This window comes from Pleurodeles waltl, chromosome 10, assembly GCF_031143425.1.
Source record: "Pleurodeles waltl isolate 20211129_DDA chromosome 10, aPleWal1.hap1.20221129, whole genome shotgun sequence".
Classification (NCBI taxonomy): Eukaryota; Metazoa; Chordata; class Amphibia; order Caudata; family Salamandridae; genus Pleurodeles; species Pleurodeles waltl.
The window spans coordinates 1047000202-1047014949 of record NC_090449.1 but is presented as its reverse complement, the minus strand read 5'-3'; positions in this window follow the sequence as shown (position 1 = coordinate 1047014949).

Sequence of the window (14748 nt, the reverse complement as noted above, 5' to 3'; positions counted from 1 at the left end):
AGAGACATTAGAGTTGTAAATTCCTAACTGGACTTTTTTTGCCACTTAAATTGTAAATGACAAATAAAACAGTTGACATAAACAAGCAGATTCAAAGCGCCATGGCCGCCATGAGCATGAGTGCGAAGGAGAGACACAAAAAGAAGCTCACTCGCAGTCAAACGTATCGGCAGTCATGCAATTATCCATGTAACAGGGTCAGTCTGCAAGGTAGTAACAAAACCACCCAAAGGATGGACAAACGTAAAGCATTTACCAATGATGATAAAGGATTTTTGAAAGGCAAGCCCACAAATGAGTGAAAGTGATGTGCGTTTGATGGGCGTGGTTAAGAGCCCACAATTCTTACAACAGGTTAAAATGCTTGCGCGCTCGATCTAAAAATAAATTCAGCTCAGAGAAATTAAATGAAATGATGGAGATCTTATGAGGCACTGGAATAAATTACAAGTCCAGGTAGAGTGGACAAACGTCAGCATCAAGTCTCATGCCTAGAAATCTGATGGATTTGGAGAAAAGAAAATTTACTATAGATTAATAGCTCAGAGAACTCACCAGAAACTGTTCAAAATCTAGTGGCCCCAAATTTGCCACATTGAGCAGCCATTTCTTCTGGTCACTTCTGTGACAACCTCTTTCACTCCTTAAAAACAAAACAATGCATCAGAACCAACACTTTGCACCCCCCCTTCTCCAACCTCTGGAGGACATCGCCTGCCACAGAGCCAGATATCACCACGATTCGGTAATTTTCAAGCAATTCTTTTAAGCGGTAACAGCAATTTGCAACACAAAAGTCACCCACTGATGCCTTTCAGCTCTGTCTTTAGTTAGCACCACCAACATCAATGCCTCGGGCCATGTCAGGTATACACTTGAACATGTACTCATTGTACCTCCCCTGAAAACGAGCCAAGTTGGACAGCAGCACGGCTGAATGTTTTTGTAAAACCAAAGCTATGGCGCGGCTAACGCTGGCTGCATCATGCCTCTTTTTTTTATTGCTGGTGAGTGGGAGGCAACATTGGGTGGGGGAGGCAGCACGGACAACCTAGGGTGTGGGGAAAAATGCTATGACACAGCCAGCTGTGTCCCCATCATAGCACTTTAATTTTATTGTGCAAGCGGGGAGCAAGAGAGAACTGAAGAAAGGAGAACAGATGGGTCAAGGAATGCGGACGATGGCAAGCAACACAACGCAGGTGGACAACTAGGGGCAAACAACAGATGAGAACCGGTGAGTGCTTGCAAGCAGCATGGATGATGCAAACAAGGAAGTTTGGTGGCAAGCAATACGGACAAGGGGATGGGGCAAGCAACACAGATGAGGAAGAGTAGGAAGAATACAGAGGAGAAAAATAAGGACACCCTTCATCCACCTGCCATGAGGGAGCCGGCTAAAAAAGACACACTCTGATAGAGTGCTTAAACACAAAGAAAAAAGTAGAGCCTAAAACTGCAGAGTGGAAGGACACAAGTAACGCATCAGTGCTCCAGGGGAGGGACAAACACATGAAGAGGAAGGAGGCCTATGTGGCGGACCAATAAGAAGCAAGAAACTCAGAGTGACAATGAAGTCAACCAGAGGTAAGTAATGGGTGGCCTCTAAGCCCACTATTGAAAACAAAAGGACTTGAAGAGACAGCACGCATGCTGTCTTAGGCGAGACCTAAAAAGAGATATTGACCTTATTCTGGTCCCTCTGTATATATATTGGGAAGTCTCTGGAAAATATGGTGACTTCACTGCTTTCTTCTGTTTGATGAACAGTTAAAAGCGCACTGGTCATGACATGTTATGCCGTAAACCACTGTGGCAGTCTGTGCCTGTTGTGCTTCTCCGAAGAACAAAACATGTCTGGGGCTATGAAAATGAAAGATTGGAAGAATTGATTAGGTGTCAGGCTAGGAAAAGGAAATGTTGAAAGAAATGAATAGCTCTCAGGCTTTGCTTTACTGGATAAACTGCAGCTTTGAATAAGATGGAGCACATTGCCCAGAATGCACCGGGAGGGCTGCAGAGACATGTTTCACTTAAAACTCACACATCAAGGGTATTGATGTGTATCAGTCCTGTTTTCAGTGCTGCCAAATGGAGGTTTCTGCTTTGAACTAGGGAAATTTTTACAACTTCACCTACCCTCACATGCAGGGTCTCCATGTTTCTGTTTTATTGACTAGTTTCCCCATTGTTTACTTTTCCTCACTGGTGCAATTATTGTGTACCCATGACGTTTGATATCCTTTATGTGCAGATGATAAGTAGACATACTTTATACTTGAAGGGTGATGTGTGTACCAGACTGTGGGTGCAGCAAAATGTGCTCTTCCTAAACAGTCCAAAGACAGAAATCCTGCTTCTGGGACCAGTGGCCTCTCCACAGTTTCCTTCTGCATGGCCCTGAGGTCAGTACTCCACTCCCTGCAAGACCAGAAGATTCAGAACCCGTGTATCCTTCATTCATTCCTTATCTGACTGCTGCTCTCCAGAGTGCCATCTACTGTTGTGTAGCCATTTTAGCTATAGTTTTATACATGTTATTTTATCAAACTAGGCCTGCCGCTGTGCACTTTACCCTAAATATATAGCTTTGTTATATTAGTTTAACATTAGCCACATTTGCGGCCTTGTGTTAACTTCTCTATCTAGCCGTTCTTTGCCTAGGTCAGCACTTCATTCTTAAACAAGACATTTCTTTCACTCTGTGCTTTCTCAAGGCTGCAGTAAGATAGGTTGCCGGCAAAGTGGTACGCTTTGTTTCTAATGTTCACAGAAACATACACACTCTTACGTGGGGATCCTTTCTTGGAATATCAGATGTTTTATTATAAAAAAAACACTACTTTGACCCATGTATGTTAGAGGAAGATTTCAGCCAAATGACCACGAATGAGTGCTGATTGCTGATTGCTTTGCTGCAGCTGCTTATGTAGACCACAGGCCTCTTGCTCAGGTCTGAGGAATGATGTCTTCCCAGGGGGAACCTGAAGGGCAGAATTAGTGCTTAACATGCTGTTCTCTAACATAGCTTAGGTAGGAACTATCACTAAAAACCTTAGTGACAACATGTTAGCGTTATTCTTGTGTTTTACTCTCCTCATCACAATTTTAATCTTGTTGTGCTTCATCGTCCTAGTTATTGCAATACATGCTTTATCTAAGATGCAGTTACTTTAATAAAACCTTATTGAACTATATTCTGCCTCTGACTGTCCTTGCACATGTGAGACTAATGTAACTGAGAGAAACGGATGAGATCTGAGTGACCACGATTCCCCTGAGGAGTCATGTATGTCATGCGTTCGGTTGTCCCAATCATCCCTACTCTTGGGTGGAGAGGAGGCACTGCTAGTTAGCCGGAACGAACCCGGATTAGGCCGACAGGTGTCACGTGGTGCGGGATCAGACTCAGTCCCCCGCAGTACAGGTGATTCTGCCGCCCGAATCTAGTAGTCTCATTAGGATAATGAGAACCTACGCGACACCACCATCTGTTCCACAGTGTACCCCTCCTACTGTTTCCGGACAAGATTGCCTTGTTCCTCTTTGCAGTATCCTCCCAGTTGTAGAACTGCAGCAGCATCTTCAGAGGATCCCCATGAAAACCGATAGTGAAAAAGGGGCTTATTTATGAGAGGCTCACACGGCTGGAGTGTCACGTTTTGTGACGCAGCGGTGGTGCAAACCTCTCACAAATACCTTTGAGGGCACGCAGCGCCACTTTGTGTGACTTTGGGTGGAGGTGAAGTTGCTGCGTTGCCTTACTCTGCACCAGCGAGTCGTTACATGGACGTTGCGTGGATTTTCCTGTGCAACACCCATTTATTTTGACTCTACCCCAGACTTACTTAATCACGTAAAACATTGGGAAGTGCCGAAACCTTACCCCTCCTGAGGTGAGGCGTAACGAGGAAAAATATTTTTTTACTTCTCATTTTGTTCCCCTTTCTGTGTGTACTGCATTCTGCCAAAACCCCGTAAATAAGGGCCAAAGAGTCTTATACACGCTGCACCCCTATGGTGTTGGTAAAAGTATAATTATTGTACCACTCCTTCACTCAGTTATCTTCACTGGCTCCCGATCAAAGTGAGAACCCTTTGTAAGACACTGTACATCAGCCTTCAATCTCTCTGTGGCTACCGGCTATCTGGCCGAAGGCTTCAAGCCCTCCTTACTAATGAAACCTAAAAAAATGCGGCTTCAAAGTATTAGCGGTCGGCTCATCAACACTGGAAAAGCTTGGAGAAAGGTCTCACTGCATACAAGGTTCTACCCTCTGGAAGACATTGCCTCTCCCCTTAAGGCTGGAAAGGACATCCTGGGGCTCAGAAGAACCCTGGAAATGCACCTCCTAACGTCAGTGTAGTGCTGAGGCTGTTCTGTTTGAGCCCAAGTCCATACTAGGTTTCATGTCCGCTCACTTTCCTACAGGCCGCGTACGTCAGATGGTCGATTGCTCAATGCCGACCTCTACTTTTTGGGATTTCTTCGAAAGATCCAAAGAGATGCTAGAGTCCTGGCCTCCAAATGAGATACTTGAACACTTGCACTGCTCTTCATGAGTCTTACTTCAATTCAACTGTCTCATCCGGTGGTCTTCACACATCTCCACGCTTGTTCCACCTTCTCCTCCCTCAGCACTCTCAGGCAGCAAATTTGTGCACTTTGAGGGCTCCACAAACCCCTATAAAGACCCGTTTGGTCCCGGAGGCCACTATGTGCTCTGTGCGCTAGTTGGGACTATAGCATGAGAAAATTGTGAACTGATATTGGGTGTATTATTGTGCTTGTGATATGACGTGTCCAGCATTATTCCTCTGGCCTACCAAGTCCCCCATCAGAGTATGATGGCCTCAAGCTTGTTCATGCACCTTTCAGCACGGTATCTCTGTATGTGGGATATGACAACACTATGTTAGCATTGGGGGTATTGATGCAGGACATTGTGTTCTGATACAGGACTAATGCATCTGTTGTACAGGTCTGTGTGTCTCCTGACGATTATTGGGTTGAATACTGGTGGGTCATCCTTTCAAATGTAATAAAATGACTTCCATTGAGTTGGGCAATAATTAACATGTCCTCTGACCTAGAAAATATGATATGTGCTACATAACTACATATTAATATATTCCACAAAAAGACTTATTTCTGGTAAGTGAAAGGTTTGGCCTGAGTTACTGGTGGACACCAATTGGTGCCAGCTCTGGTTACCGGGTGCGGTGTGGGGACCCGGCACTTGATGGGTACCAATTACCATTGTAATTTGAGGAAGGTTATGATGATGATGAATTAGTTTTGTAAAGCGTGCAATTAGCTTAGGGGTGTCCTGGCGCTAACTCAAAAGAGGGTGAAAGATGAAGGGAGAAGAGAGAACTCACGATAGGTGTGGAGAGTTACAGAAAAGACAATGGCTGTTTAGTGCAGGATGCTACAGAGGCAAGCATTCCCAGAATTCAGAGCCTAGGTAAGAAAAGCAGGTCCTCAGGATATTCCAAATTGTGATGCTCAACAATGAGCCTCTGATAAGACACAAGAGAGAGAGAATGAGAGCAGCAGGTAGGTAATGTGACAGCTTGAGTGTGGTCTTACAAATATAAACCCAGTCCAAGGCACCCTGGATTCTAATTATGTGAAGATGATGCAGGAGCAGAGGATGGGGGACCATATCGAACATGGCAGATAAAGGTAACAGATTCAGGATTGCATGCCTAAGATCAGAAAATGATGGGTAAAATGTTTGAATCAATCTCTCTCACTGGTATTTACTTTGTGCCGCATCAGAGACCATTATTTGATTCCCACCATGCCACCTTAGAAAGGAACCAGCCTTGGTCCTTCTCAATAGGAACAGTCTAGCCCAAAGTGCTAGGCCAGGTTCCCTCTGAATAAGAAAGCACAAGCTACCCTAGACCAGTAGTGTTGTTGTCATGGGGAGAAGAGTCTGGGATCCAGTCCAGGTCAAACTCAGTAGCCAACACAGGTCTTTGAGGGGGTGGGAGAAAAGTCCTGTCGAATCTGCACCCGTGGTTTATGGTTCCAATCTAGGGCCTGGTGCAGTTGTGCAGCCCAAGTATAGGCCGTTACATCTGGGAAGCCCAAATCACCTTTGGCCATGGTTCACAGAAGGATCAGGAGCGCGACTACTGGGGATTTGCCCTGCCACATGAAATCTAGCATCTTTTTCTGGAAATGTGATAACGTTTGTCTGGGTATCGTGATAGGAAGAGTCCGTAAAGTAGAGAACAAACAAGGCATAAAATTAATTTTCAGGCTGTTCCACCTCCCCAGCCAGGAGATTCTCAGCTTGTCCCACCGATACAGGTCTGTAAAGCGAGCAGTAAATAGAGGGGGGATGTCACTGTGGTATAGATTGTGTGTGTTGGAAGGACTAAGCCTAAAGCCCATATTTATACTTTTTTAGCGCCGCATTTGCGCCATTATTTGATGCAAAAACGGCACAAACTTGCAAAATATAATTGTATTTTGCAAGTTTGCGCAGTTTTTGCATAAAAAAATGACGCAAATGCGGCGCTAAAAAAGTATAAATATGGGCTTAAGTATCTAATGGCCATCTCACTCCAAGACAAGTCATTACGTTGAAGAGGTGCTCGCATCTGTTCAAGTGGGTCCACTAACCCCGTTTCTTGTGATTTGGAATAGTTGATTTTGAAACTAGAGGCCTGTGCGAAGTGGTCAAGCTCTGTTTGAAGAGCTGGCAGTGTTCGATCAGGATTGACCACAAAACAAAGGTCATCATCTGCAATAAGGCCACTTTGTGTTTCTGGCTCCGACCCTTAGGCCATTGATGTTGGGGTTATGAGTAATGTCAGCTACTACACGGTCCATTGCTAGTGTGAAACCAGTGGGGAAAGGGGACACCCCTGTCGTGTTCCCTTGGTTATGGGTATGAGAGAGATCAAATTTTATTAAAATATTAGTGACACAGAAGTTAGCATATGGTTATTAATTAATCTACATGTAAAGGCCTAACAAGGAAAATAACACAAGTTGAAAAATTAGCATGTTTGAAATATGGTGAACCATGTGGCCACCATCTGAATTAAAAACCACGTTTTAACATCGAACGTTTTGCATTTATATTAAATGAAGTACTAATGTGAATTAATGTTCAGTGCTTTATTAAAATGTAGATAAAGAATATAAGTATTAAATGAATATGAATTAAATGCTCTTACTTTGATTTTTTTTTTTTTTTTTAATGTGGGTTACCTGTGTGCAGAAAAATAAATGCATGTTTAAAATGATTCTAACATGTTGTAAATAATGTTTGCAATTAAATAATTTGCTTTGCATATATGAATTGTAAGGTGTGCACTAGGTTTATTAATGTGTAAATGTAATGGATATTAAGGCTTCTTAGCTTGACTAGGCCTGAAAGATTCATTATGCAGCAGTAATGGAAAATCACTTGTTTATTCTGTCCCCTCTGACCTGAATTCTTTCCCTAGGATGTTAATGTGAATGTTGAAGGTCCTATTGTATTGAAGGCAAGAAACATGTTTCGGAATAGCAACATTGCTTTATTTGTTCTAGCTGTTGAAGAGGACCGGAAATTCGTATTTCTCATGTGAAATGTGTTAGCTTAGTTTATTGTGTGTTGTGAAAAAGGATATTAAGTAACAAATAACTAGAGAATGTAATATTTAGTTTGAAATGTGTGCAATCATCCAATGACAATGCACTTTTGCTGAGACGATTCATAAAAGTTGCAAATTCAGTGGTGCCAACTGCAGCCATTGGATGCTGAAACCGACCTCCGAGGTGTGCCCACCTGAGGAACCAATGAATGGATTGTGCATTTTTTAATTAGTGAGAAACTTTAAACTTGGAGTCAGTCTTCACTTAGTCCCACTTTTGCTTCGATGTTGTTCAGAACTCTGTCAGAGTCCACGTCTGTCGTTACCCTCCTATTTTTAAAGTCCTCCGATGAGTTGTCTCATTTTAGTCTTGATTGCCCTATTTTGTTATGTGGGTCAGTACTAATAAGGCCAACCGATCCTGAACTGCTGATCTGCTTTATATGCAGCTCGTGTTCTGCACTGTCCTGATGCTGCTGTCAGCTGACGCCATAAGAAGGTGACCGTCCTGCCTGATGAATCATCTCTGTATGCTGTCCCATGAGCAGAGGTATAACTAAATGTGGTTTCTTGTTTCCTTTTCAGTTAGGTACTTACACCAGTGTATTTTATAGTGAGTTGCCCTAGTTAGATGTTTTTCCAAATTATTTTGTCTTTCTTTTATTCTTGTTTTTGCCTGCATGTGTTAGCTTTTCCCACACATGCAAGTCCCGATTTGTGTTAGTGTTAGGAATGGCCCTGCTCTGGATCTGAAATCTGAAATTGAATCTTAAATAGTATTTTGATGATTTATTGATGTCACCATCATCTGCTTTGAATTGGAGCAATAATGTGCATATTGTGTTGTTGCTAATTTATATTATTCTCTTGGAATGTCTAACGGTATTGATGTTTAGTAGGCTAAATCTTTTCAGACGTTTTGATCAGCCTATGGTTTTCATGTATGTTAATAATTTAGTTTTTTGTACTATATATGTGACATTGATTTTGGGATTGTAATTTTGGAGTTTGATTTAGTGTTTAAAGTGTTCATGGTGTTTAGTATTTTTTATGGTATACTGTCATTGATTTGTGATTGAATGATTCTGACTACTGCACTCTTTGCCAAGCCCAAAGCTTCAGATGACCTCGAGATGTGAGATTGGTAATGGTGTCTCGCCTGCGCGCTGGTGGTTTACGAACCCGGATCGGGAAGGAAATTCTTCCGGGGCCTCAGCGCTTCTTCAGTTTCGGAAGCAGAGCTATGGTTATGTCTTGTGAGGCGGAGTCAGAATTATCCCACATTGTGAGTTGTTCTGGGTGTAATGTACGGGATGATGAAATTTCAGTGTTGTGTTACAAGTGTACGGTATGTGTTCTGAGCAGGGTTTGCACTTGCAGTGCTTCGGCTCAATCCCAGTGAAGTGTGATGTATGAACAGAATAGGTAATTGAGTAAGGAGTTTGCCTACTCCAAGTAAGAGAGTGGGTAGTTGGCGTACTCCAAGTGAATGTTGGGCTTTGTGCTAAAAAGAATTGCCCACATGATTGTTGTTGTAACGGCTCCTGCGAGACTAAGATTCCGGGGTATTGTACAAGTGTATGAAGACACTTGGTTAATATATTGTCAGCAGGTAGGTTGTTGGTTGATTGTGCGCTGTCGAAAATACCAGTAGATTTCCCTTGAGAGTGTATATGTTGTTGGTTGTTAGTAGGTGAATTCTGAGTGCAAATGGAGGATCTTTATCAATTGGGGTGAGGTTTGCGGGTCAAATCTCACTTGCGTTAGTCAGAAAGCCATAGCCGGAAGAGTAGCTGTTTGTGCGAAAGGACACAGTTGAAAGTTCCGTACAGCTTATAAAGCTTTTGAGTCCTACTTGTAGTGAGCAGACAGGTTTTGTGCTCACAATATTTGCATTTAGGTTTTGTTTGAGAGGTGTAGGAGATGGCTCTGAAGTGAGTAACAGCTGCTGAATGGAGCAAGTGCAACGTTATTTGGTCCGCGCTGGGATAGGTCTGCTGGTGAGAAAAGCTGCGCACAGATTGGTGGACAAGACTGCGCTGCTATGGATTGAGAACAGCTCATGCAAACGATTGTGGGATTGAAAATTACTTCCTGGTTTTGTAGATTTTGTGTTTGTGAATAAGATTTGTGTAAAAAGTACGTTTTTGTAAGCTTTAAAGAGTGCATTGAGAGGAGATGTTTTTAATCCAGTTAGGGAAGGTGAGCCTACTTCACCTGGGGGTACACCAGCATTTGAGGTAAAGGAAGAGAGAGGGGTTTCAGCATGTCATTGGTTAAATCAATGGTGCAAAATAACTGAGAAGGAAGGTACCTTAGCTTTTCCTAGTTATGAAACATTTAACTTACGATTTTTAGATAATCTGAGGAGGTTGTTGTATGAATCCAAGCCCCTTTCTAGACCTGCACAATTTGAAGCACTTGCTATTTGGAAATTAGTTGCGAGACAAAAAGAAGCTCAGAAATTTGAAAGGAGAATGAGGAAAGCAGAAAAGATGCTAGTAGAAGCTAGATAGGCTGCAAAGCAGAGAATGTGGAGAGCAGATATGTTACATGCAGTGAAGCTGTTTCCAGCAATTACTCAGGAAGGTGAAGGAAGTGTTAACCCTAAAGCCAAAAAGAAATCTGATGAAGATGCTGAACAGAAATTAGGTGAAAATAAAAGGGTTGCAGATGTTGAAAGTGATTCGGATGATGAATTTATAACTCCGTTGTTGCAGAATCATCCCCCATCGTATAATGCAGTCATACCAGGAAGCCAGAATATAGTTCCAAGGGTTGCAACTGCTCCAGTTGCACAAAGGCAGGTTCAGATAATTCCAAATGTGCCTATCGCAAATGTTGCACAGGTGCCAGCAGGTTATCTGACACTTCCAAATACTAACACAGTTCAGAATGTCCCAGTTCCAGTTATGTCACAGCCAATTCAGAATGCAGGAATGACTCAGTTTCGGTCCACACCTAATGTACAGACACCTGCACAAGTTATGAATCAAAGACAGGCCATGCCAATGTAATCCCCAGTAATGACATGGCAAGATATTGCCCTGAATCAGTCAAATCAAGCTTTTGGTACAGTATTAACTGGCCAGGGTAAAGGATTAGTGTTCCAGCAAAATCAGTCAAATTTGTCAGGACCAGAAGCATATACAGTTCCCATAACCATTGATCCAGTAGTCCCGTTGTATGCCCCGGGTAATAACGAGAGTGGTCCCCAGATTCCAAATCCGGTATCAGCAATGAATTCACCTTTTGGAACTAATGCAGAAATGGAGAGACTGAGCACTACTGTGCCAGCCATGCTCCTCATGAATTCTTTTGGACTGAATCAGACACATAGTGGACTTGGTACACTGATTGATGTGACATGTCCTCCATGCTCCGTGGGATCATCTGCGATGGCTCAAGAGCAGGCTATGAGAGCTCCATGGAACGTACCACAGTTTATGCCCCTAGATAGACGTAATAACATTAGTTTGTAAGGGTTACCAGCACAACAATTAACTGAATGGTTAGACAATTTAAGTGAAGCATCAGTCCTAGGAAACATGCCTGAGGGAGTAAGAACATTGAACATGGCCAGATTAAAATTTGAATTAAATGAAATGATTGAGGGAACACTTGAATTAGACAGATTAGATTCTTACAATGAAAATTAATTGCGCTTCATGTGCAAGGATGTTACTCTTCCATCAGGACAGGTTTATGAGAAATTAGCTAATTTGGCAGAGAAATATGAAATCAATATGAATAAATCCAGACAGTTGAAGAGTTGCAGATTCGAATTTGATGCGAGAGGCATTACAAACATGAGATCATCTGGAGTGAAAATTCACATTACGGAGTTAATTCAAAGCATTCAAACATGGGGAGCATTAGATAAATGGGAAGGCAGATGGGTGAAGAAAAGAGATCAGAAAAAAGCTGAATGCATCTTCAAATGATGTACAGCAGGCTGAAGGTGCTGTAAAAAGTATGCCAATGAGAAAAATTCCTGGAGGGAATTGTGTTCATGTTCCTTGGAACAGAAGTGACATGCTGTCATTTTCAAATGATTACCCAAAGTTGAGGGAGAAACCAGTGGAATGGTACCAGCAAACAGAGAGGTTTGTCAGGCTTGCAAAGTGCTTGTGGGAAGACCTGAACACTTTATTTGAAATTGTGGTTCCACCAGATTTGTGGGTAGAGTGTAAAAGGAGTGTTGATTGGCCAATATGTGAACCACCGAGAGATGCACTAACAGGTGGGCTGTCTAAAGAGGTGATGAAAAACTAATACAAGGTGATTGAGTTTTTGAAAACTAGAGTTTCCCCCAAAGATACTGTTTGGCAAAGAATTGACAGGACATCTCAGGCAGCGAAGGAGTCTATTCATGCTTATTATGAGATACTGCTAAAAGCATTCAGACAATACAGTTTCACAGAGACTACTGAACTGAGAGACATGATCCACTTTGTGTTTAGATTTGTTCAAGGACTGAAGCCTGAAATTAGCAATATGATTCAGAATCATTTGATTTGTTGGCAAGGAAAGCCGATTGATGAAGTGCTGCAATACACAAAATATTGTAGTGATGAGATTGATTTTATATAGAAAAAGTTGACGAAAAAGGCAATGGTGATGCAGATCAAGTCTGACCAAGCAGTAGGTATGCAAGGTCCACAAGGAATGGTGAATGCAAGGTACACAGCAGCATGGTAATATGGTGCCTCAGTTCAGACGTAGAGGTCGTGGGATTAGAGTAGATCCAAATACAAATGTGGCTGATGTTCAGAACATGAGGAAAATGCTTCCTTGTCATGCGTGCAGGAATGTCGGCCATTGGAAACGGGAGTGTCCCTTTAATAATGTAAATAGTTTGGTCCAAAGTGGTGGTGTTGCACAGATGGTTGACAACAGTGAATTTCAAAATCAGAGTTCAAAGGCCCCAAACTTAAAGCATGAATGTTCCCATTGGACCAGTCCCAATGCAGGTTCCCCAGCAACAAGTACAATTTCCCAAACAGCAAATTCATGCCCCACAGCAAATGCAGATACCACAAGCTCCGATGGCACAGCAACTGGTAATGGTTCCTCAGCAGAACACAAACCAAAGAACAGGTGCAAATGTAAATCATTTAATCACACAATACCTATTGATTGATTTCAGTGATGACATGAGTGAATGGTACATGAGTGAGAGTTCAGAAGAGGAGGAATGTGTGTTGGCTGCCTCATTGGAGGTAGATCAGCTTGGTCCTTATGGGAATTTGAGTGTTATGGGTCATGATGTTTCATTCTTGGTTGACACTGGAGCAACTCGTTCCACTGTCAGATCTGCAGAAGTCCCTAATGTGTCCCTTTCCTGAAGAACAGTTCAGGTTGTGGGAGTAGCAAACCAGCATTTAGTAAATCCCATTACAGAGCCTATTCCAGCGAAAAAAGGCACATTTGAGGGTCTGCATTGATTTGTGGTTGGTGATTCAAGTCCTGCGAGTCTGTTAGGAAGAGAATTGCTATGCAAATAAAAATGTTCCATCACTTGTACACATGAAGGGATAGCAATTCAAACTCATAGTAATGATGACACTTTCAATTAAACTGATGAGATATATCCTCTCATTACATTGTTTCCTGCCATGACAGTTAAAGACTTGCCTGATGATCTACAAGAGACAGTAACGTTGAAAGTTTGTAATCTCTCTGGAAAAGATATTGGACTTAGTCGATATGTTGAACCCATCAAAGTGACAGTAAAGCCAAATGCAGTTTTGCCCAGAACACCGCAGTAAAACATGACCCCAGAAGTGACTGAAGGTATTATCCTAGTAATTGCAGATGTTGTTGTCCAGGGAGTGAATTCACCAATTATGGGATTCGAAAGTCAAGTGGGAAGTATAGCATAGTTCAGGATTTGAGAAAAGTGAACAAAATTGTTGTATCCTGTTGTCCCGTGGTGCCGAATCCAGCAGTGATTTTATTTCAGATTCCATGTGAAGCAGAATGGATTTCAGCTATTGATTTGTCACAGGCAGTTTTCTCAGACCGTTTGTACGAGGATAGTCAATTCCTCTTTTCATTCCAATTATGCAACCATGTGTATTCATGGTGTCGTACTCCACAGGGGTTTTTGGAATCTCCATCCATTTTTAATCAGATCCTGAAGAACTTTGAGTCTGAATATGCCGCTTTAGTGCAGTACATTGATGACCTGATGGATGCGTCCAATACATGTGAAGCTTGTAGACTGGGTGTCTTAGCGCTATTGAATAATTTGGGTGAGAACGGACACAAGGTTTACCCTGCAAAGTTACAGTATTGTCAGAAAGAAGTAAAGTATTTGGGTCATCAAATTGAGGAAGGTGCGAGGAAAGTATCCTGAGACAGAGTTGCAACAAATATGCAAATGAATCCCCTAGTTACACAAATAGACGTCAGAATGTTTTTTGGCATGGTGAGCTATTGTCACCAATGGATCCTGAATTCTTCAGTAATTTCCAAACCACTGCAGAAGTTGACACACAAAGAAGTCACAGATCCAGTCCCCTTCAATGAAGAATGCATGAAAGCTTTCACTAAGTTGAGAGAGAGAGTTTGTGCAGAGCTCCAGCTTTGGGAATGCCTGATTACATGAAACGTTTTGCACTGTTTTGTCATGAATGTAATGGTTGCGCTCTTTCTGTTTTGACGCAGTCACATGGAGGCACAGACAGGCCAGTGGCATATTTTTCTGCCACACTGAATCTTGTCGCTGCTGCTATGCCCGGCTGCTTGAAAGCCGTGGTTTGAGCTGGTGTGCGCATCAGTCTATGCAAAAGCATTGTAATGGGACACCCTTTAAATATTTATGTCCCACATTCAGATGAAGTACTTTTAACCCAGTCCAAGACCCAATATTTGACCAATGCCTGTGTTACCCGTTATGAGCTGTTGATCCTAGGATCCCCAAATGTTGTAGTCAAGAGGTGTGCGGTCCTTAACACCGCCACATTAATGCCTGTAAATGTTGATGATTCAGATGATGTTATTGAAATGGAACATGACTGCCTTAATGTCACTGAACTGTGTACCAAATCCAGACCTGATATTCAGGATACTCCTTTAGAGGAGAATGACCAAGTTGTTTTTGTTGATGGCTCCTGTTTAAGAGACAGTGAAGGTACACTT